The sequence below is a fragment of the Lagenorhynchus albirostris genome, chromosome 7 (genome assembly GCF_949774975.1).
Source record: "Lagenorhynchus albirostris chromosome 7, mLagAlb1.1, whole genome shotgun sequence".
Lineage (NCBI taxonomy): Eukaryota > Metazoa > Chordata > Mammalia > Artiodactyla > Delphinidae > Lagenorhynchus > Lagenorhynchus albirostris.
In genome coordinates, this window is record NC_083101.1 from 23,233,174 (window position 1) to 23,256,522 (window position 23,349).

At 42.5% G+C, this 23,349-nt stretch overlaps 1 long non-coding RNA gene across 2 annotated transcripts; it reads left to right on the forward strand.

The window, feature by feature from the left end:
• The first annotated feature begins 407 nt into the window (after positions 1–407).
• On the forward strand, positions 408–23,032 carry LOC132522792 (uncharacterized). 2 transcript variants are annotated; one of them, XR_009541329.1, is made up of 3 exons: positions 408–777; positions 19,565–19,691; positions 22,743–23,032. It is a non-coding gene; the product is annotated as an uncharacterized LOC132522792 (long non-coding RNA). The 2 variants fall into 2 exon arrangements; XR_009541328.1 differs by lacking the exon at positions 408–777 and adding an exon at positions 13,373–13,516.
• Positions 23,033–23,349: the final 317 nt, after the last annotated feature.

Below are 23,349 nucleotides of genomic sequence, written 5' to 3' on the forward strand. Positions count from 1 at the left end.
AGTATGTCCCATGTAGTATTTAACTGGGTGTCCTGTATTTTTTATTTGCTAAACCTAGCAACCCTGTGTTTGTCTCCCGTGAGACTTAGCTTCCTAGGAAAAGGGTGGTAGCTTTCCATCCCTGTGCATGCAGCACCAAGGACATTACCAAGCACTTAGTAGAAGCTTGGTAACTATTAGATGGAGAAATGGCGGCATGAATGACTTCTGCCCAAACTCACACAGGAAACCCTAAGATTGCAAATAATGCCAGGAATACATTTCTATTCCTGCCTAGAAATGCAGGTTTGGAAGAGGGAAAGATAATGTGCTCAAATCTAATACATTCATAATCTACAAACTAGAAGGAGCGAAGCTGTCTACATTGTTCTCTAGCTTGTCTTCAACACATATAAAAACAAGTCACAGACGGCTTGGTTTCTGTAGCCTTTACAGGTCTATAGTCGGCTCCCACACAGATCACATTATGAGGGTGAGAACTTGGTCTACTGAATCCAAAGCCAGGCATGATGAATAGTAGCCACAGACAAGAACAAATCTACTCCATGTTAGGGCCAGTTCTGCCCCTATTATTCAGGTAGGCAATGAATCACCATGTTTTGCTTTCAGGCCTTCCTGTGAGGGCGGTGTGTGCTGATGGAAGAAATCACAGGCTCTAAAGTCAGATAAACCTGGATTTGCAGTTATGACTCAGCCACTGCCAGGCCAGAGGCCTCACTGGGGCTCAGTTTTCTCATCTGTAAACTGGGCTATCGTGGATACCTCCCAAAGGTTGAGGTGAGTATTAAATAGAATAGTGTACATGAGGCGATTGTATGGGACCTGTTCACAGCAAGTGTTCCAGTGAGGATGGGGATAACGATGATGATGTTTTTATTTCTACTGTTCCAACCAGAATGGAATCTCTTTGAACATATTGAACTGATTTCTTTATTTTCACTTTTTTTTGTATGGTCCAACAGCCTCTAGTACCATATGCAATAAAGATTTTTCATCCTAGAGACGTCAAAAGAGACCAAAGTTTTTAAAATGTTCAGTGTTTTAGGGCCTTTCAGAAATCTGACAGTATTTAACCACAGTAGGGTAGGGAAGGGCCAAAAATTAACCTTTGTAGGTGACTCGTGGACTGCACATCGTCTTTCATAAATCCTTGACAGACTAAGTCTGGGCAGATAAGAAATACTAGAGAAATAAAGAAGTAGGCACGTCCTTCTTAAAATAGTAAACAACAGTTTTCGCATAAAAACTGCCATTCTCACATTTCCTGCCAAGATGTTCTATTGGACTGTGTGCCCTAACCACAGGTACCCACCATCCGGAACATACCTCCATGAGGTGATGGTTGCCCTTCTCACCAGCTGCTCAGGAAAATGAGTTCAGAATGATTGATAATCTACTCTCAGCAAATGAATACTTACCATTTAAAAGGCCTTCTCCAATCTTTTTTGTTTTCTTTTTTTTTTTAACATCTTTATTGGAGTATAATTGCTTTACATTGTTATGTTAGTTTCTGCTGTATAACAAAGTGAATCAGCTACATGTATACATATATCCCCATATCCCCTCCCTCTTGTGTGTCCCTCCCACCCTCCCTATCCCACCCCTCTAGGTGGTCACAAAGCACCGAGCTGATCTCCCTGTGCTATGCGGCTGCTTCCCACTAGCTATTTTACATTTGGTAGTGTATATATGTCCATGCTACTCTCTCACTTCGTCCCAGCTTACCCTTCCCCCTCCCCGTGTCCTCAAGTCCATTCTCTACGTCTGCGTCTTTATTCCTGTCCTGCCCTTAGGTTCTTCAGAACCTTTTTTTTTTTTAGATTCCATATATATGTGTTAGCATATGGTATTTGTTTTTCTCTTTCTTACTTCACTCTGTATGGCAGATTCTAGGTCCATCCACCTCACTGCAAATAACTCAGTTTCGTTTCTTTTTATGGCAGAGTAATATTCCATTGTGTATATGTGCCACATCTTCTTTATCCATTTGTCTGTTGATGGGCATCTAGGTTGCTTCCATGACCTGGCTATTGTAAATAGTGCTGCAGTGAACATTGTGGTACATGACTCTTTTTTTTTTGTTTCAATTTTCTTTAGTTTTATTTCCTTTGAATTTTATTTTTTTTATACAGCAGGTTCTTATTAGTTATCTATTTTATACATATTAGTGTATATATGTCAATCTTGATCTCCCAATTCATCACACCACCACCACCACCCCTGCCACTTTACCCCCCTTGGTGTCCATATGTTTGTTCTCTACATCTGTGTCTGTATTTCTGCCCTGCAAACCAGTTCGTCTATACCATTTTTCTAGGTTCCACATATGTGCGTTAACATATGGTATTTGTTTTTCTCTTTCTGACTTACTTCGCTCTGTATGACAGTCTCTAGATCCATCCACGTCTCTACAAATGACCCAGTTTCATTCCTTTTTATGGGAGAGTAATATTCAATTGTATATATGTACCACATCTTCTTTATCCATTCATCTGTCAGTGGACATTTAGGTTGCTTCCATGACCTGGCTATTGTAAATAGTGCTGCAATGAACATTGGGGTGCATGTATCTTTTTTTTTTTTTTTTTTTTTTTTTTTGGCTGTGTTGGGTCTTCGTTTCTATGCAAGGGCTTTCTCTAGTTGTGGCAAGTGGGGGCCACTCTTCATCGTGATGCACAGGCCTCTCACTGTTGTGGCCTCTCTTGTTGCGGAGCACAGGCTCCAGACGCGCAGGCTCAGTAGTTGTGGCTCACGGGCCTAGTTGCTCCGCGGCATGTGGGATCTTCCCAGACGAGGGCTCGAACCTGTGTCCCCTACATTAGCAGGCAGATTCTCAACCATTGCACCACCAGGGAAGCCCACATGTGTCTTTTTGAATTATGGTTTTCTCAGGGTATATGCCCAGTAGTGGGATTGCTGGATCATATGGTAGTTCTATTTTTAGTTTTTTAAGGAACCTCCATACTTTTCTCCATGCCTCTCCAATCTTAATTCTTAGTCATTCCTAGCTTCATTTAACTACAGCTATCATTAAATTTGTATTTCCATATTAAGATACCTTCATGTAAACCTAGCATATTCCTCATTGACACCTGCCTTTATAACCATGTCTCTCTCTCACACACACACACACACAATCATCTTCTTGGAACTCTGTGGCTTTGAACAGTTTACCTGGGATGGAATTTTTTCACCTGTACAATGAGAAGGTTGGAATGGTGTGGTCTCTAAGCTCCCTTTTAGCTCTGTATCCTTAGGATCCTAGCCTTCTGTTTTGTCACCACATCTCCCTTAGTTGATCCGGAGTCCCACCCACCCCCCGCCCCCCATGCTGAGTCTAAGTCTATGAAAGAATGCATTGGTCAAATTATTTTTTCTCATCATTTTCACATTCATTTCTAGGTCAGCTCTAATGTGTACTCAAGCTGATCCAGGTAACAAAGGATCCCAAGATTGAGGTTTACCTCTTATTAACCAGGAAGTCCGCTGACAACTTCTTTCACAAGGCTTGGAGATTGAAAGGGGCCTGACACCTAGGAAACATACAGTAGTTGTTGTGTCATTGCTGTTACTGTTGTTATAACTGCAATGGGGAAAATTAATATATTGGAATTATTCCATCCTTGTCTATGCCCTTAATTGAGCATGGCAATGCCCACCCAGCTGCTCTTTTGTGCAGAGAAAGCCAAGATACAGGAAAGGAGAGGAAGAATCAGCTAAGAGTAACAGCCTAGACTGATGAGAGCAGAATTCGATATTCCCCAACTTTTCTCTGTTTTCTTATTCAGTCACCCCATGTGTGTAGTTTGTATGAGGAGCTTGTCCATACTGAATGATTTAAAGGACTCCAGATGCCTTCAGTTACACCAATAGTTATTCATTTCCTTATGGTAAACAGTATCCTCTCCCAGTGGTCTTTAAAATGTGGATATACCCAGGTGGTAAGACATCAAATTCCTAACACTTTTTTTAAGGTAAGTTCTTTGAGGGGAAAAAAAGAAAGAAATATCCTGAGAACAGTTTAAAGTTAGAGGTCAGCTAGAGGAAGTGTGTTGGTGAAGTGGGTAAGAGGAAAGGATGCTAAGATGGGGGACAAGATTCTAGAAAGGTGGGGCAGGGGACAGAGAAGATATGCCCCACTTCATGGTTTCACCTCTGGGCTACTGCCCCTCGTCCACCCCAGATATTAACAGTTTGTGGAGTCCCTTGGGAGCTGGGTCTGTCACACATACATCAGAAGAGCTCTGTGCCTGTGGCATGTGTGGCTTCTGACAGCATCTGGTTGCCCTGTCCTCAGGAGACCCGGCAGAAACAGCCCTGGGACCTTTGGCGAGGAGTCTACTCTAAGGATATTATTGAGGACCTGTGAAATCACACTATAACAGGAGAATGATGATTCTTCTTGAGAGAAGCTGGGTTTTACTCTCTGGGCCCTGTGAACCATGAATCTGAGCAGGAGTCCTATAGCAGATGCTGTCATGTCCCCCCAGACCCCCTACACCAAGTGGAGGTCCCCAAACCCCAGTTGTTGTGGTTATTGGCTGATAATGGCTACCAGCTGCCCCACTTCTCCTGAGAATTATCCGTGGCTGATGGGAGCCCTTTGCCCAGGTGGTTATAACCCCTCTAAAGGCAACCCGTAGTCAATAAGTAATTTGGGAGTAAAACTGCGGTGGGGCTTGCACTCCGGAGCCCACTTCCAATGGATCCGCCAGAGGCTAGTCCTGACCTAAGATTTTGTTTGGCTCCGTCCCTGTCCCTCTCATGCTTGATTCCCTCCCTCACAGGATTTTTTGAATAGAGCACCCTCAATAAATTGTATAAACCCCAATACCTGTCTAGGAACTTGTGCCCTTTACTTCACTGATTCTGAGACACTACCAATGGGAAGGTTAGTATGTATCACGAAGAAAGAAAAAAATGCTGACACTTAGTGTGGGATATGCTTCAGTTCTAAGACATACCATAATTTCAGTGAAAACAATATGCATCTTTGAGTTAATTAAGGTATGTTTAATATGTATGATCTCGGGGCTTCCCTGGTGGCGCGGTGGTTGAGAGTCCACCTGCGGATTCAGGGGACACGGGTTCGTGCCCTGGCCCGGGAGGATCCCGTGTGCCGCGGAGCGGCTGGACCCGTGAGCCATGGCCGCTGAGCCTGTGCAGCCGGAGCCTGTGCTCCGCAACGGGAGAGGCCACAGCAGTGAGAGGCCCGCGTACTGAAAAAAAAAAAAAAAAAAAATATGTATGATCTCGCTTCATCGCATACATCTCTCTATGCCACATGTTTGTATAAAGGCAAATAAACTTTGTTTCAACTATCTTTTTATACATCATAATTTACAAATCTAGAGAACCATTGCTGTGGTCTGAATGTCTGCTCCGCCTCCCCCAACCCCGTCCTCAGTTCATATGTTGAAATCCTAACCCCCAAAGGTAATGTTATTAGGAGATAGGGCCTTTGGGGGGTGATTGTGTCCTGATGGTGGGGCCCTCATGAAAGGGATTAACAGTCTAATAAAAAGAGATCCCACAGAGCTTTCTTCTGCTCTGAGGACATGAGGACACAAAGAAGTCTGCAGCCCAGGAGAGGTCCCTTACCCGACTGTGTCTGCACCCTGATCTTGGACTTCCAGCCTCCAGAACTGTGAGAAAGAATTTTTTTTTTTTTGCGGTATGCGGGCATCTCACTGTTGTGGCCTCTCCCGTTGCAGAGCACAGGCTCCAGACATGCAGGCTCAGTAGCCATGGCTCACGGGCCCAGCCGCTCCGCGGCATGTGGGATCCTCCCGGACCGGGGCATGAACCCGTGTCCCCTGCATCGGCAGGCGGACTCTCAACCACTGCGCCACCAGGGAAGCCCTGTGGAATTCTTTTTAATTTAATTTTTATTTTATATTGGAGTATAGTTGATTTACAATATTGTGTTAGTTTCAGGTGTACAGCTAAGTGATTCAGTTATGCATATACATATATCCATTCTTTTTCAGATTCTTTCCCATATAGGTTATTAGAGAATATTGAATAGAGTTCCCTGTGCTATACAGTTGGTCCTTGTTGATTACCTATTTTATATATAGTAGTGTGTATATGTTATTCCCAAACTCCTAATTTATCCCTCTTCCCCCACCATGTTTCCCCTTTGGTAAGCACAAGTTTGTTTTCAAAGTCTATGTGTCTGTTTCTGTTTTGTAAATAAGTTCATTTGTATCATTTTTCTTTAGATTCCACATATAAGTGATATCATATTGATATTTGTCTTTCTCTGTCTGACTTACTTCACTTAGTATGATAATCTCTAGGTCCATCCATGTTGCTGCAAATGGCATTATTTCATTCTTTCCTATGGCTGAGTGACATTCCATCACCCTTTAGAGCCAGTTTCTTCCTCTAGCTCCCGAAGAGCAGCTGCTTCTGGGCTCTCATTACCATCTGCAACACCTGCAGAGAATTCTAGGCATTAGCCTCCCATTGGTGGTCGGAACTGCTTCCTTCGCCAGGACGATGCACTTATAATGAAGACTTCTTTGCAGCTCAGAGAAAACTGCCATTGTCCTTTCCTGGTTGTCTGCTTCACGGTCTCCCAAGTGCCTATTTTACCAGTAGGATCCATGTAAGTTTTTTCAAGCTTGATCTGTTGTCCTTCTGAAATTAACTCCTCTGAAATAACAGACTGTTTTGGTATTTGGGAAGAATCTGTTGGTTCTTGGTTTTCTGTTTTCAAACGAGTTAGTCTTCACAGTCCTCAGGCAGGAAGTTCCCGTCCAAGATGTGGGGTGAAGGGAAGGGGGCCAAAAGAAGAGAGCGTGAGGCCAAGGCAGCGGTCTAAATGCTACTGCGTTCAGATCTTAGGTTGTTGTGAGAATTGTGTTCAAAAATTCAAAGTGCATGGTTTATTCAGCTAAAATCCTGGGCGCACAATAATGAAGCATCATCATCTCCTGGCAGGAATGACCACCTCTGCCAGGCAACCTTTAGCCTCAGTGTCCTTCCTTGGACACCTCTGGAAGGACAAGGCCAGCTGACGTCGCACAGACTAGGCACAGCCCTCAGATGAACTCATTCTTTCATTCATTATAGTAATGGAAACAATCAGGAGCTGGGAGAAATTCAGGCTTTTTCAACTGTGCAGCTGGGAAATTACAACTCCCACTAGAACACCAGTACCATGAGGGCAAGGATTTTCATCTGCTTGCTCACCACCATCATCCCAGTGCCTGGGACAGTGCTGGGCACCTAGCAGGTACTCAACACACCTAGTTGAATGATTGTGTGAATAACTCCACAGATATTTACAAGAGTTAATAATAGTGAGATGAGAGAATTCACACTGGGGAGGAGATGACTCACAGCTGAGTCAAATGTGAAACAGGCTTTAATCCTATAGTCTCCCCTTTTCTTTAATAGCCTTTAAAATATCCCAGTTTTATGGGGCATTTTAATGGAGATAAACTTAATAAATTAAAGTTATGTAATTAGTTATACTCAGCTTCCGTTATAATTACTTATTGATCCAAGGCTGCTTAGGGAGCACCTGGCAACAATGAAAGAAAAACAGTAGCAGGTGTTTGGACTTAGTTTGTGCTTGCTAACTAATTAGATGAGGATTTTTTCCCCTGGAAACCCTAAGCAGTTCTCCTTTGGCTCCAAAATTGAGAGTCGGAACCCAGGGGCTTCAGCCAACTCTGTTTCTCTCTCTTGCTTCTGGACTGGAAGACATTCTAGCATTAAGATGCTTTTGCATATTACTAATGTTATTCATTAGAGGTTGATTTTCTAGTTAAAGTCTCAGCATTCTATTGATGCCAGAGTTTGCACAGTGGAGCGGCTGGAGTCAAACTATTAGAGTTTGAATTGCAGTTCTGCATTTACTACCTGTGTGACCTTTAGCACATTACTTAAATTTTCTGTGCTGCAGTTTCAAAATCTATAAAATGGGCATAATGATGGTATTTACATCACTCGATTATAATGATGATTAAACAAATAAACAACGCCTTGGACACAGTAAGTGCTATAAATATCCCTTTAATCATAAAACTACTTGAATTTCTAACACTTAATTCCCAGTAAAGATTTTGTTAATAATTGATTATCTGATAATTTAGGCATATGATCGAGGTTGTTATAAACAGGCTTATATTTACACATGCCTAGTAAAAATTAAAAGTGTAACTCCTAAACGAAGGCTGGGTTGTGTTCAAGGATTGATTGGGTGGAGAGGGTCAGCCTGCCAGAGAGATTCACACTGGCTACCTTAGGCAAATGGGGAGGCCTCCAGAATCAAGCCTCAAGAAGGACAGGAATCAGGCATTTCCAGGGATCTCAGGAGGAGGGACCCAAGGGGAATCCCTTCAGGGATGACTCCAATGATTTTCCCTCTTGCATCACTCCCCTTGAGAGCTGAGCTCTTCTAAGAGAGTTTGATTGGCCTGAAGTCAGCTGCCCACCCTTGGGCCTAGTGGTGGGGCAGGTCCTAACAGGATTACAGGGAATGGAGGAGAGAGAGTTACCCAGAGGAAGAGCAGGGTGTCATTACCCAAAGGAATGGGGAGGGTTGCTAGACAGGCCAAAGCAGCAGCTGTCTCCTCCATGAAGAAAAGAGAAGGAGGCAGGGTAATTTTTTCTAAAATACTATTTATGTTTGTCCCGGAGGCCTTTCCAGGAATTTAAATGTATCTCTCTCCCTGAGGGGCTGGCTCATCCTCTCGGGGCATTCATGCAAAAAGAGCAAGAGTCTGGTGATAATCATAAACTACTTCTTTCCCTGGCCTAATGAAGCAGATCTCTAGTTGTTTATGTTGCATTCATTTAAATCTCATCTTTGCCTCACAATTTCATAAGAGCAACAATTCCTAGTTCAATCAAAACACATTATACTAAAAAAAAAAACACATTATACTAAACTCTCAGAATTCAGCAGATGATAAGCTTACAAAAATGGCTCACATATTCATGAATCTTTTCCCCAGTCAGGTTGTTTTTGGCTATAAGTGCTAGAACATCCAACTTGAAGTTGCTTAAGCCAGACAAAAATGTATTGATGCACATGACTGAGTGTCCAGATGCAGGAGAGGTGTCGGTGGTGGGGAGGGATTTCATCCAGTGGTTCTAGCCCTCTCCTCTGCAGTTACCATGATGCTTTCTGCCCCGTTTTCTCCCCATGTTCTTCATCTCAGGCTGGAAGCAAGATGGCTCAGAATTTCCAGGCCTCAAGACTACAAAAAGCAGTATCTGGAGGGAAAATGAGATCATTACTTAACGCAAATCTCAGGAATAATGTAACTTTCCCCAGAATCTTCTAGCAAACTTTCCTCTCATCTCCTTAGCCCAGATTGGGTCACATTCCCAATCCTGAAACGACCCTGGTGGTCAAGCAGATTCCATCTGCTAACTGGCTTAGACCTGGGTTCTTGAACCAGTCAAACTGGCAAAGGGAATTATATTATCATGCCTGGTTCCCAACTCACAGACCACTAGATGAGAAAAAGAAGGAACGTATGTTAAAAAGAAAATAGGGTAGGCATTTATCTTTTTTTTTCCTCCCCCAATATCTGAGCCTCACTGCTGCCCCACCCCTATGTCTGAGAAATTTAAGATTTAATGGAGGGTTTCCCTGGTGGCCCGGTGGTTGAGAGTCTGCCTGCCAATGCAGGGGACACGGGTTCGAGCCCTGGTCCAGGAAGATCCCACATGCCACAGTGCAACTGAGCCTGCATGCCACAACTACTGAGCCCACGTGCCACAACTACTGAGCCCATAAGCCACAATTACTGAAGCCCACGCACCTAAAGCCCATCCTCCGCCACAAGAGAAGCCACCGCAATGAGAAGCCTGCACACCGCAACGAAGTGTAGCCCCTGCACGCAGCAACGAAGACCCAACACAGCCAAAAATAAATATAAATAAAATGACACCTTCTTCTAAAAAAAGAAAAACAAGATTTAACAGAAGACAGAGGCCACTTCGTGTTAATGTTGGAGACACCATCAGCTTTCTGACTTTCTCTCGGCAAGAGCAGGGACATGTAACTGAGGCTCCACAGAACTATCTCAGGTTCTTTTCAGAACCTTGAGGCAGAGAGCCAGGCACCTCCTAGAAAATCCATTTGAATGGCAGGTGGTAGCAGGCTTCCAGGGACATCAGTGGCCCCAGCAATGGTACATCCAGTGTAGGGTTGCCAGGTTTAGCAAATGAAAATACAAGAGATGCAGTTAAATTCAAATTTCACATTTCAAAAAAACAGTTCTTAGTATAATTTTTTTTTAGTGTGTGTCCCAAATATTGCATAGGACATACTTATACATAAAAAATTATGCACTGTTTGTTTAAAATTCAACTTTAACTAGGCATCCTACGTTTATCCCACAGCCCTAATCCAATGGCATCCAGTTTCCAGGGGCAACCACGTGTTCAGTGGCAATGGCGGAAGGGTCCTCACCAGACTGGTTTTGTGGCTTCTTTGTGGTTGTGGTCCAGCCTGCTTATCTCCCTCCCTGGCTCCTGCTCAGTTTCCAAGCCTAGTTCTGCATCATGACCAGAAATTCTGTGCAAATAAATCATACCGTGTAAGCTTTGGTTGCTCGCAACTCTGAACCCTGGTAATACAAACCTCGACATCCACTACAAAAATGTGAACCTGTCCTTTGGCATTGATGTCAGTACGAAACACAAAGGGAGAATGGAACATTTTTAAAGCAGAAGTAGCATGATACTGCCTTTTTTTTTTTAACTTCTTTATTGGAGTATAATTGCTTTACAATGGTGTGTTAGTTTCTGCTTTATAACAAAGTGAATCAGTTATACATATACACATGTTCCCATATCTCTTCCCTCTTGCGTCTCCCTCCCGCCCACCCTCCCTATCCCACCCCTCTAGGTGGTCACAAAGCACGGAGCTGATCTCCTTGTGCTATGCGGCTACTTCCCACTAGCTTATCTATTTTACGTTTCGTAGTGTATATATGTCCATGCCTCTCTCTCACTTTGTCACAGCTTACCCTTCCCCCTCCCCATATCCTCAAGTCCATTCTGCCTTTTGAAGTCTGGGTCTTAGAACACGATGTTTGGCAAGCTTCTTCTTTGTCAGTGGCTTAAGGAATTTCCCAACAATGCCTCCTGCTTCAACTAACCTAAGGGTAAAATAGAAACAATTCTGGAATGTTCAATGACTTTAAAATTAAGGATAACAAAATTCTGGCATAAACAGACAAAAGTCCCTTACTAGGACTTTTCCAATCTTTTAGCCTATCCTGACTAATAAAACGAAACTATTTTCATATATCATAATCTCACTACTACTACATTTAGCAATAAGAATACAATGAAAACCTGTAGCATGAAAAACGTTATTAATACTTTCTGGCTCCTAAGTTAAACTGTATTCCTATTAACCTTCTTATGTCCGCAGAATAAGACATATTCATGGTCTGGATTCTGTTTGGATTGGGGGCTGATGCTAATTTACCAGTTGTCATTGGGTAGTATAATAAAGCAATTTAATTACACTAATAGTTATAGACTGGAAACACTGCCCTCCTTCCTTCTCTAGACCATGAAAGAAGTATCTTGGTTCTAGGTGGTGACATTTGCTACCCTGCATACATGCCGGGGGCCACTGGGGTGCTTGGGCTACTGGCTTATTAAGTGATGATATAGGTCGTTTGCTGAGGTTGAACATGGTGCTTATAAGCTGGGCACAGCCTCTCTAGCCTTTTTCAGCTTCACTCCCTCACAACTGGGACAGCTGGCAAGGCTCTGGAAGCCAAATATGAAGCAAACATTCTCTTAACAATTGACAATTCCAAACATGAACAGGCTCCCAAAACATAGGGGTGGTGGATTTTTTTTCACATCCAGCAGCCATTCCTTTTTTCTGACATCCCCTGATTCCTACATAGAAAAGTATTGCTCCCACATGATGTGAAATCTAAGAGACACAGTGAAACCAAAGGCTGCCATTCTACTGAAGAAGCTGAGGGGGTCCCTGAAGGCTCCTTCTATAGGATTCTACTCCCAGCCTAGCCAAAGGGGTAGAGGATGTGACCTCATCCTGGCCCAGTACGTGGCCATGTTGACTGGTCCACTCAATCAGAGCCAACCGGACACAACAAAACCTGGACTGGGACTCCTGAGAAAAAACCATTTTCGCTCTTTTTCACTGAACTTGAAGTGCTAGAAAGTTAGGGTTAGAACTGTAGCAACCAAACTGCTACCACAGTGAAGAGGCTTTTCTGAAAATAGGGCCAATCAGAGGCCAGAAGATCAAAGAGAAACTAGGTCCTGGTAACATCACTTAACCTTCAGCAAGTCATAACTGAAGCCAGACCTACCCCTGGAATTGCCAAATTCCCTTTTCTAAGGTCAGAGTGTTCCTGTCACTCGGGACAGAGCTGAAGTGGTACAATTGGTTTTCCCTCCACATGCAAGTGTGAGACTGTCCAGCATGAAGAACAGTCACAGCCAGGCCTCGGACCAAGGCCTTGGATCTCTGGATCACCGTTGGGTGGAGTCTCATCCAGGGTCTCCTGCTGTAACTTCAGGCAAATCACCTCACCTGTCTCTGTCTCCTCCCCATCAAAGGAATGTTCCTACTTGCCCTAGAGACTCATGTGGCCATTGTGGGAAGAGCAATATGGAAGCAACCAATATGGAAAGGCTACAATATTATTTTGTTCTAATATTATAATATTGTATTTGCTTTCCATGCAATCTGGGAAGCTTTACCAAAAGAAGCAACTCTAGAACCACACTTCTTTGTGTTTTTGTTTTTCCTGAGGGGCATAATTTCTTCCAAAATCATAGAATTTACAAGACCAACTACCTTTTCTTTTAATTTTTTTTAAAATTAATTTATTTATTTTTTAATTTTTTTTTTAATTTTTAATTTTTAATTTTTTAATTTTTTTAATTTTTAAAGTTTTTTAGTTTTGGCTGCACTGCACAGCTTGTGGGATCTTAGTTCCCTGATCAGGGATTGAACCTGTACCCCTGCAGTGGAAGTGGGGAGTCCCAACCACTGGAGCGGCAGGGAAGTCCCTCAAGTGCCTTTTAATTCAGTCATCTTGCAGTTCATTTTTTGCTTCATATTTAAGTGTTTGGTGGTCAGACCACATTTCCGCTAAGAGTTCATGACTTGTTTTCAGGTGGGAATGATTAAAAGTTAAATATAATTGTTATCTGTTTGAGATCTATGAATAATTTTGAGAAAATGTTCAGAAAGTGTTATTTCACAAAACCCTGCCCTGAACTCAAGATCAGATGGTATTGAATTATGGTTTTCTCAGGGTATATGCTGAGTAGTGGGGTTGCTGGGTCATATGGTAGTTCTGTTTTCATTGCAGCACTATTTACAATAGCCAGGACGTGGAAGCAACCTAAATGTCCATCAACAGATGAATGGATAAAGAAGATGTGGCACATGTATACAATGGAATATTACTCAACCATAAAAAGGAATGAAATTGAGTTATTTGTAGTGATGTGGATGGACCTAGAAGCTGTCATACAGAGTGAAGTAAGTCAGAAAGAGAAAAACAAATACCGTATGCTAACACATATATGTGGGATTTTAAAAGCAGTACTGATGAACCTAGTGGCAGGGCAGGAATAAAGATGCAGACGTATAGAACAGACTTGAGGGCACAGGGAGGGAAGGGGAAGCTGGGATGAAGTGAGAGAGTAGCATTGACATATATACACTACCAAATGTAAAATGGTTGGCTAGTGGGAAGCTGCTGCATAGCACAAGATCAACTCAATGCTTTGTGACTACCTAGAGGGATGGGATAGGGAGGGTGGGAGGGAGGCTCAAGAGGGAGGGGATATGGGGATATATGTATATACGTAGCTGATTCACTTTGTTGTATAGCAGAAGCTAACAAAATATTTATTCTCCAATAAAGGTGTGAAAAAAAAGATTAAATGGTATTGAAACACTGGTTTGTTTGGTTTGGGGTCAGCAGATGGGGCTGTGCTAGATTATATGTTTAAGTTATCAGATTTCACTAGAAAAACGAATGATTTTCTAAATGTGTTTCCAGAAAAAATGACTAAGTGTGAGTAACACTAAAATAAACGTCCTGTAAATTGCGAGAGGGATACATTGAAGGGGAGAAAAGGCTCAGTGTTTCTACCACTGTTTCTGAATTGTGTTACCATGGAAACTGGTACCATAAAACAGGTCACTTTGTTATTCGACAAAGTATTTATTAGTTTCTGCAATCAAAAAAGAAAACAAAAGGGGGTTTGAAGTAAGTACAGATAAAACCCCTATTCCTCAGTCCTTGTATTTCTACAAGGAATTTTGGCTGCTGACAAGGTCTGATCAGAGCTGCACGTCTAAGTCTGTTTTCCATTCTTGTGACCGTAGGCAGCATTTGCGTTCTATTCAGGGAGCAATGAAAAGATCATTGAAGGGTTGGTTTCAAGCAGAGGTGTGACGTGTACATCAGATGTACATACTGATGTGTAAAGAATGGATCATAGTGGAGCAAGCATGGTAGAAGGGGGATGAGTCACGAGGGTATGGCTGTGGTCCAGGTAAGAGATGAAGTGGTCTGAACCAGGACAGTAGCAGTGAAGTAGAATTGAGGAAATGCCAAGTGCTTTATTGGAGTAAAGATATCCTTTATGAGCAAAACAAAGGTGACCTCACGTGAATCCAGTAAAAGTTACTACAATGATTCTTTGGGGTTTTTTGTAAGTTTATTTTTTGATTTTTGGCTGCGTTGGGTCTTCATTGCTGCACGTGGCATTTTCTCTGGTTGTGGCGAGCGGGGTCTACTCTTTGCTGCAGTGCGCAAGCTTCTCATTGCGGTGGCTTCTCTTATTGTGGAACACAGGCTCTAGGCACGGGGGCTTCAGTAGTTGTGGCACAGGGGCTCAGTAGTTGTGGCCCATGGGCTTAATCACTCTGCGGCATGTGGGATCTTCCCGGACCAGGGCTTGAACCCGTGTCCCCTGCATTGGCAGGAGGATTCTTAACCACTGCGTCACCAGGAAAGCCCTGATTCATTTTTAAATATTGTTGTCTCTTCAATTCCCTTTGCTGATAAAGATTCTAATTAAAGACTAACACTATTTTTCTAAGAGGAGAATCATGAGAGAACACAGGCTTCACAAACATAGACCAAGTGACAAAGATAAACAAAAGGTAAAGGCCAATATAACAGAAAAATCCAACCAATAATGTGTTTACATCTTTGCTTGTGACACCTTGACTGTACCCTCAAAGTTGCCAACATCGGGAATAATCTTGAATGCACATGTTGGACCACTGAATTACTTCTTTGTAAAGTGATTTCTAAATAGTTCTAGGATTAGACATCCTAGACAATCATGTATTTCAAATGAAGTCTTACTTCTTTTACGTCTTAAGGCTCCAGCCAAGTAAAATTCTTTTATGGCATCAGCCTCTTTCCCTTAAAGGTTATCTGCTGGTAAGGATACTTGTGCATAGTTAGATTGTTAATAGAGTTCCAACGAACGGTGTAGCACACCAGCAGCCATGTAGGTAAGGAGCAGATAATCGAAAATATGTACTCCTGATTGACTGGGGGTTATAGATAAGCAAGTTGTCCTCCCCACAAGAGTCAGGGTCACTTTTACCTCTAGACCAGTTGTTAATGGCACTGGGCAAAGATAATCTACCCACATTTTATCTCTCTACCTTCTGGAGAAATAAAATTTCCAAAGTACAATTAGAGGAACTGGACTCAGCCAGCTTCTGTAGGAAGGGTTTTCATTTCTTTTTGTATAATCTGAAGAGCATATTTATTTATATTAGATGATTTGGTGAAGGCACAATAGATATCTTTATCCCATTTTTGTTTTATAGTTAAATGGTTTTTAACATATTCACAAAGTTGTGTAATCATCACCATTATCTAACTTCAGAACATTTTCAAGACCTCAGAAAGGAACTCCAGGACTTCCCTGGTGACACAGTGGTTGGGAGTCCTCCTGCCAGTGCAGGGGACACGGGTTAGAGCCCCGTTCCAGGAGGATCCCACATGCCGCAGAGCAACTAAGCCTGCGAGCCACAACTACTGAGCCCGCGTGCTGCAGCTGCTGAGGCCCGCATGCCTGGAGCCAGTGCTCCTCAGCGGGAGAGGCCACTGCAGTGACAGGCCTGCACACCGTGGTGAAGAGTGGCCCCTGCTCGCCACAGCTGGGGAGGGCCCGCACGCAGCAACGAAGACCCAACGCAGCAAAAAATAAATTAATTAAATAAATTTTAAAAAAGAAATGAACTCCATATCCATTAGTAGTCACTCCCCATCTCCTACTGCCCCCACTCCCTGGAACCACTAATGGACTCTATGGATTTGCCTGTTCTGGTCATTTTAGATAAATGGAATCATATACTACATGGCCTTTTCTGTCTGGCTTCTTTCACTTAGCATGTTTTCAAGGTTCATTTTTATTGTGGCATGTATCATAACTTCATTCCATTTTATGGCCAAAAAATATTCTGTTGTGTGGCTATCCCACATTTTGTTATTCATTCATTAATTGATGGATATTTGGGTTATTGCTACATGTTTGCTATTAAGAATAATGCTGCTATGAACATGCATGTGCAAGATTTTTCGTGTGTATGTATATATTATCAACTTTTTTGGGCATATACCTAGGAGCAGAATTGCTAGATTATATAGTAACTCTATGTTTAATTTATTGAGGAACTGCCAAACTGTTTTTCACAGCAGCTGCACCATTCTTCATTTCTACCAGCAGTGTATCAGCATTCCAATTTCTCCACATCCTCACTGACACTTGTTTTAATCTTATAGCCATCTTAGTGGGTGTGAAGTAGTATCTCATTGTGGTTTTGATTTGCATTTCTGTAATGATTAACGATGTTGAACATATTTTCATGTGCTTCTTGGCCATTTGTCTATCTTCTTTGGAGAAATGTCTATTCAAATCCTTTGCCAATTTTTTTTTAATGAGTTGTCTTTTTACTGTTGAGTTGTAAGAGTTCTTTATGTATTCTAGATATAAGTCTCATATCAAATACATAATTTACAAATATTTTCTCCCACTGTATGACTTTTCACTTTCTTGATGGTGTGCTTTGGAGAAAAAAATTTTAATTTTGAAGAAGTCCAATTTGTCTATTTTTTACTTGGTTGCTTGTTCTTTTGGTGTCATCTCTAAGAAATCATTGCCTAATCCAAGGTCACAGAAATGTATACCTATGTTTTCCTCTAAGAGTTTAATAGTTTTAGCCCTTACATTTAGGTCTTTGATCCATTTTGAGTTCATTTTTGTCAATGGTATAAGGTATGGGTCCAATCTCATTCTTTTGCATGTGGATATCCAATTGTCCCATCACCATTTGCTGAAGATACTGTCCTTTCCCCATAATGGTCTTGCACCCTTGTTGAAAGTCAGTTGACCATAGATTTATGGGTTTATTTCTGGACTCTCAATTTTGTCCTACTGATCTATATGTCTGTCCTTATGCTAGTACCACACTGTTTTGAATACTGTAGCTTTTGTAGTAAGTTTTGAACTTAGAAAGTGTGAGTCCTCCAACTTTGCTCTTGTTTTTCAAGATTCTTTTAGCTATTCTGTGTTTCCTTTGCATTTCCATATCAATTTTAGGATCAGCTTGTCAACTTCAGCCAAAAAGCACAGTTGGGATTTTGATAGGGATTGTACTGAATCTATAGATCAATTGGGAAGTATTGACATCTTAATAATATTGTCTTCCAATCCATGAACATGGGATGTCTTTTCATTTGTTTAATTCTTTAATTTCTTTCAATGAGGTTTTGCAGTTTTCACTGTACAAGTGTCACACTTATTATTGAATTATGTCCAAGTAATTCATTCTTTTTGAATTTTATATACTGAGCCTATATCCTGAATCCTTGCTGAACTTGCTTATTCTAATAGTTTTTAGGATCTTTAGGATTTTCTGTATACAAGATCATGTCATTTGCAAATAGAGATAGCTTTAGTTCTTCGTTTCCAATCTGGATGCTTTTTTTTTCCTTGCCTAATTGCTCTGGCTAGAACCTGCAGTACAATGGTGAGTAGACGTGGTGAGAGTGGACATCCTTGTTTTTTACCTCATTTGGGGGTGTGAGGAGTCTTACCCTACCTTTCTTAACTATGTGCTTTCTTCACTGTGGATGGCTCAGACTCTCCCAAGGTGGCCCTTTATAAAAAGTCCACCAGGTTTTACTTGTATTTTTCCCTCAGTGGTTCTCCATGTCTCTGGATTTAGAGTAAGTAGGGTATGTCACACCAATTAGATTGTATATGTTTAATATCTTATATCCTATATGAAGGCTACTTCATATAAAAGGATATCTACTTTTGCATGCACTGTCTTGGTTAGCCATGCTTACAACTTATGTGGTCCAAATTAGAGCACTGCCTAAATGCTTCAATTTATCCCATCTCTATTGCTTTGTATTTTAATGTCTTAAGGATGGCTTCTGTGACCAGAAAGGATTATTCAGAGACTACAGTTTAGCTGTTTAAATCAACTTTATTGTGGATAGAGTTTGCACCCATAATAAATAAAATGTACCCATCTTTAGTGCATGGTTCCATGAATTGTAAAAACTGTGTAGATCTATATAATCACCAAAAAATTTCCCTATGCCTCTCGGCAATCCCCCCACCCCAGCATCATGAAACTGCTAATTTGCTTTCTGTTGCTATAGATTAGTCTTACCTGTTCTAGAACTTCATATGAATAGATTTTTGCAGTATGTAGTCTTTTCTGTCTGGTTTCTTCCAATTCAGCATAGTATTTTTGATATTCCTCCATTTTACTGTATATATAGTAGTTCTCTTTGCTGCTTAGAAGTATTCTATCATCTGGATATATCACTTCCATTAGTGGTATTAGTAATAGTTTTCACCTGTTGATGAACATTTGGGTTTAGTTTGGGGCTACTGTGAATAAAGTTGCTATGAACATTCATATGCAAGTCTTTGTGTGGATTTGTGTTTTAATTTCCTTTGGGTAAATATCTAGAAGTGGAATTACTGGACCATATGTTAAATGTATGTTTAACTTTACTTTAAAAAAAAAAAAAGGAAAACAAAACATATTTACCAAACTGTTTTCCAGTTTTACACTCCTATCAGTAATGTATCAAAATTACTTCCAGTTAATCTACAATCTCACCAATTGGTGTTACCAGTCTTTTTAATTTTACCAGTCTAGTGGGTACAAAGTGGTATCTCACTGTGGTTTTGAAATTCCCTGATGCCTAATGATGTCGAGCATTTTTCTGTTTGCATACTTATTGGTCACTCAGATACCTTCTTTTGAGAAGTGTGTATTCCAGTTATTAAACATTGTTTTTCAAAGAGTAGAGGTTTCAAATTTTAACGAAGTGAAATTTATTAGGTTTTTCTTTTATAGTTAGCGATTTCAGTATCCTGCCTAAGAAATATTTGCCCCAAGCTTGCAAAGATTTATTTCCAACATCTTCTAGAAGTTGTATAGTAAATTTTGAGTTATTTTGTTGTATGGTGTGAGGTGAGGGTCAAGTTTCTTCCTTCTTTCCTTTTTTTTTTTTTTTTTAAATAGAGCCATCCATGGGCTTCTTGGAAAAGGAGAAGGAATCTGGAAGCAGCAAGAGGAGGGGTTTTCCTGACTTCCTGGACCCTGGTGCAAATGGAGCCCACACTTGAGAAGAGCAGAAGTTTCAGATAAGGTAAAAGAAACATCTGAGAAGAGGCTAACAATATATCAGTGCTGCTGAATCCAGCTAGTTTCAGCAAGGTACACAGTGAAAGGGTTTGAGAGGGCAGGGAGCGGGGGCGATTGCACCAGATGAAGGGATGTAAAGAGCAGTGGTGTGCAGGCTACTCACAGGGGTTATTGTACTGAAGTTTACATTAAAATACTTAGCATTGAAATTGTGGAATGTATTTATATGTATATTAGTTTTTAAAATCTAAACAGTTAACAGTTTAAGTACCTAATCAGGAGTCTACTCCTGGGGTGTTTAAATCAGTATCTGAAAATCCCCAAATAGGAACTGATGTTCTAGAGGGAGTTTCTGCAAGCTATTCAAATATCCTTAGAGTTCATAAATTAGTATAAGGAATGTTAGATATTTGTCACTGGTGGCATGAGGAAATTCAAGACATGTAGATGGGCTGGCTTGAAAACTGTGCTGGTACTTTCTCCCCTTCATTCTGTCTGTAGAATGGGAAGAATTAAATCTATCTCCTAGGGGCTGTTGAGAAGAATGATGCAACATACCCAGCTCCAGGCCTGGCACTGAATGACTGTTCGACACTTGTATTTGTTCCTTTTCCTTCTTTACCATTGTATTTTGAGCTCCCAATTTCATATCACTTACATGTTCACTCTTGTGTCTTCATCTCAACTCTCTTGCTAGACAAGCTTTAAGCTTCCCTAATTGTTGGCCTCCCTTTGGAGATCCCAAGGCCAAGTTTATCAAATCTTAGTGTACCTAATCACCTGGGACGCTGCTTTAAAATGTAGAGTCCAGGGATATACCTCAAAAGATTGTGATCCTGGGTGTGGTCCAGGAGTCTGTGGTATCATCACATACCTTCAGCTATGCTGAATGAGGCGGTCAGGGTTCATACTTAGAGAAACGGGTGATCTGAGAGAAGCTTGCTCAGAAGCCCTAGAGCTGCATCTTCTTCAAATTCGAGCCTGAACAAAGACAGCAAACCTAGTTTTCCGGTCCCTCAGGGAGCCTCAGACTGAGCTGACCCAGAAACTTGAAGCAAGCTCACCACCCAAGCTCCTCATTTCTGCTTTTCTTGACAACACAGAAATACCATTTTAGTCTGTCCAAAATGCATTTCCCCTTTCTCTGGTAACCCCCTGGAATTTGCTCACTCCTAGTTGAAATAAATGGTTCAAGCAAGGCTGATTCCCTCCTCTACCCCCAACTCAAGTCAATGAAGGTCAGCCTCCAGGACACTTACTAGAGCAGGGGAGAAGAGTGCCCTTTCTTTGGGGATACTAAAATGGTAGGGACCTAAGCCTGGAGGGGCTAGTCTCGCATTAGGTGGAGAACCCAATGAGAATGAAACAATAACTATGGTGCTCCTGTGACAGCTTTAGGCCCCTGGAGTTCCTACTTGTATGAGTTACTAATTCTTTTTGGTTTAAGTCCATTTGAGCTGGAATTTCTCCTTACGACTGAGAGTTCTGACTAATACACAGAACCAACCCCCCAAAGAAAGGCCTTTATATCACCCCCTCTCTCTCGCTCTTCTCACCCCTACCTTTCTGCACAAACAGATCCTCCCTCACTGGGCTGTCCCAGCGATTCCCCTGCATCTCACTCTCCCCACAGGATGTTACCTCCTTGCCCCAACTGAAATCCTAAGGACTTGAGTTTCCCATGTCCCTGTAAGCAGGGGACTGTCCTCTTTGGGTAGGGCCAAGTCTAGCCCACTTTTCTTTCACCCTCTGAGGGGGAAAAAAATCCTTTTCCTTTGAGATTCATGTAACCGAGCTCACTGTTCATTACGAATTTCCTGATAACTTAATTCACTTAGGACTTTGACACCTGTTTTACAGTCTCCCCTTCCACCTCTGCCATCATTCCAGAGGAATGTCACCATCCTATTAATAGCCTGTAAACATAGTTTATGTAGCACTTACTGTGTGGTTCTAAGCACTTTACATATATTTTAGCTCACTTGACCCTTCTAATAGCACAGGGTATTATTATCCCCATTTTATAGGTGAGGAAACTGAGGCATAGGAAGGCTGTTTAGACTTGTCTAGAGCTACCCAGACACTAAGTGGTAGAGTGGGTATGAGGACAGGGAATCTAATTGCAGAGTCCAGGCTCTTAAAACACATGCTCGCCTGCCAGTTCCCTGTTCCCTGTAATTGTAGCATCCCCCATAATGCCCTCTCTACATTGGTCCTGGACATTTGGAAGGTCCTTGAAGAGGAGATGTCAGCTGAGGGTGGTTTGGATGGCCAATGGAGATCTGTACCTCCACTTCCTACAGCTCAAATATTTATTGTCATCTCCCATGTAAATGTACCAACTAATAGGCCCAGAAGCTGGGATGTAAGTTGGGCTGAAGACACAGCAGAAGCAAAGCAAATTTTGTATTGTGCTCCTGGTACCCCGTAAGGCCTCTTCTCTGCCCCACTATTCTTATTCTCTACGGAAAGGTTGCTGCATTCAAGCCAGCCCATCCTCCCTTTGTCTAGGACTGTCTTTAGAATGTGTCCCTTGTCTATATCCTTACCCATGGACTGTGTTCCTCAACCTTGTAGAAACTTTGCACAAGAGGTTCAAAACCTGTTTTCCTTCCCTCCTCTCTGTTTGAAAGAGCAGACGGAAGGAAGCCAGGGAGCAGTTTCACCATCCTAGCCAATCACACCTAGATGAGCTGCATCCAGAGTGCCTCCACCTGAAAAATCGTGCTCCGCCCTCCTACCCCAACAGCATTCCACTACTTTCCAGCCTCCTGGCTCTCATTCCAGCTCAACAACTTGCTCATTTCCACTTCCAGCTTCCCTCCTAGCTTCACAATGCCAGCTAACAATCCCCAATCGCCTTCCACAATCCCCAGTCCTGCCAACACATGACACCAAGCACGACTAATTAGTGCTCACAACAGCTTTAATTATAACTACTTTTTGAGTGCCTACCATGTGCCAAGCACTCTCCTAATCACTTTACAAGCACTTTACTTAATCCTCAAAACACCACCGCCAGGAGTTAGGGACCATCATGATTCTCATTTTACAGAAAGGAAAACTGAGGCACCGGGAGGTCAACGCCTGCTCAGGGTCACAACTGCGTCACTCCGGCGGGACTTTCAACCCGCATTAGCTGTCTGCTTCGCAGGATCCCAGCCACCTCCCGGCCGTCACTACCGCACTAAAATGCTGTGTCACGCTGGAGCAGCAGGTTCCCCGTTAAAGTGAAAAAAACAGGAAGGAGGGAAGAGAAGAGAACCTTCGCGATAAACTCCGGTAAGGAGGCGGAGGTGCACAAGCAGAAACACTTCCTGGTGATCGTTACTCAGCATTTTGTGGGGTTCGCGGGGCTGGCGGGCAGGGATGCGACGGGCCTTTCTGAGAAATCGTAGGTGGCCTCTTCTCGAGCGTGGGCGCGTCCGATTAAGGCCTGGCTGGCCCCTTCCCAGGTGACCCTGTAGCTCATTGGGTGGCCTCCGCCCGCCATGCATAGTGCAGGCGCCCTTTACGTCACGCATCCCCACTCCCAGGTGGGGTACAGGTGGGAGGCGCCGAAGGTCTCCAGCCCAGAGGACTCCCAGGAGCTCCGCCCCGCGCCCGCCCCAGCCCTGCCCCTCCGGCCCCGCCCCTGCCGGCGGTCCCGCCCCCGTCCGGCC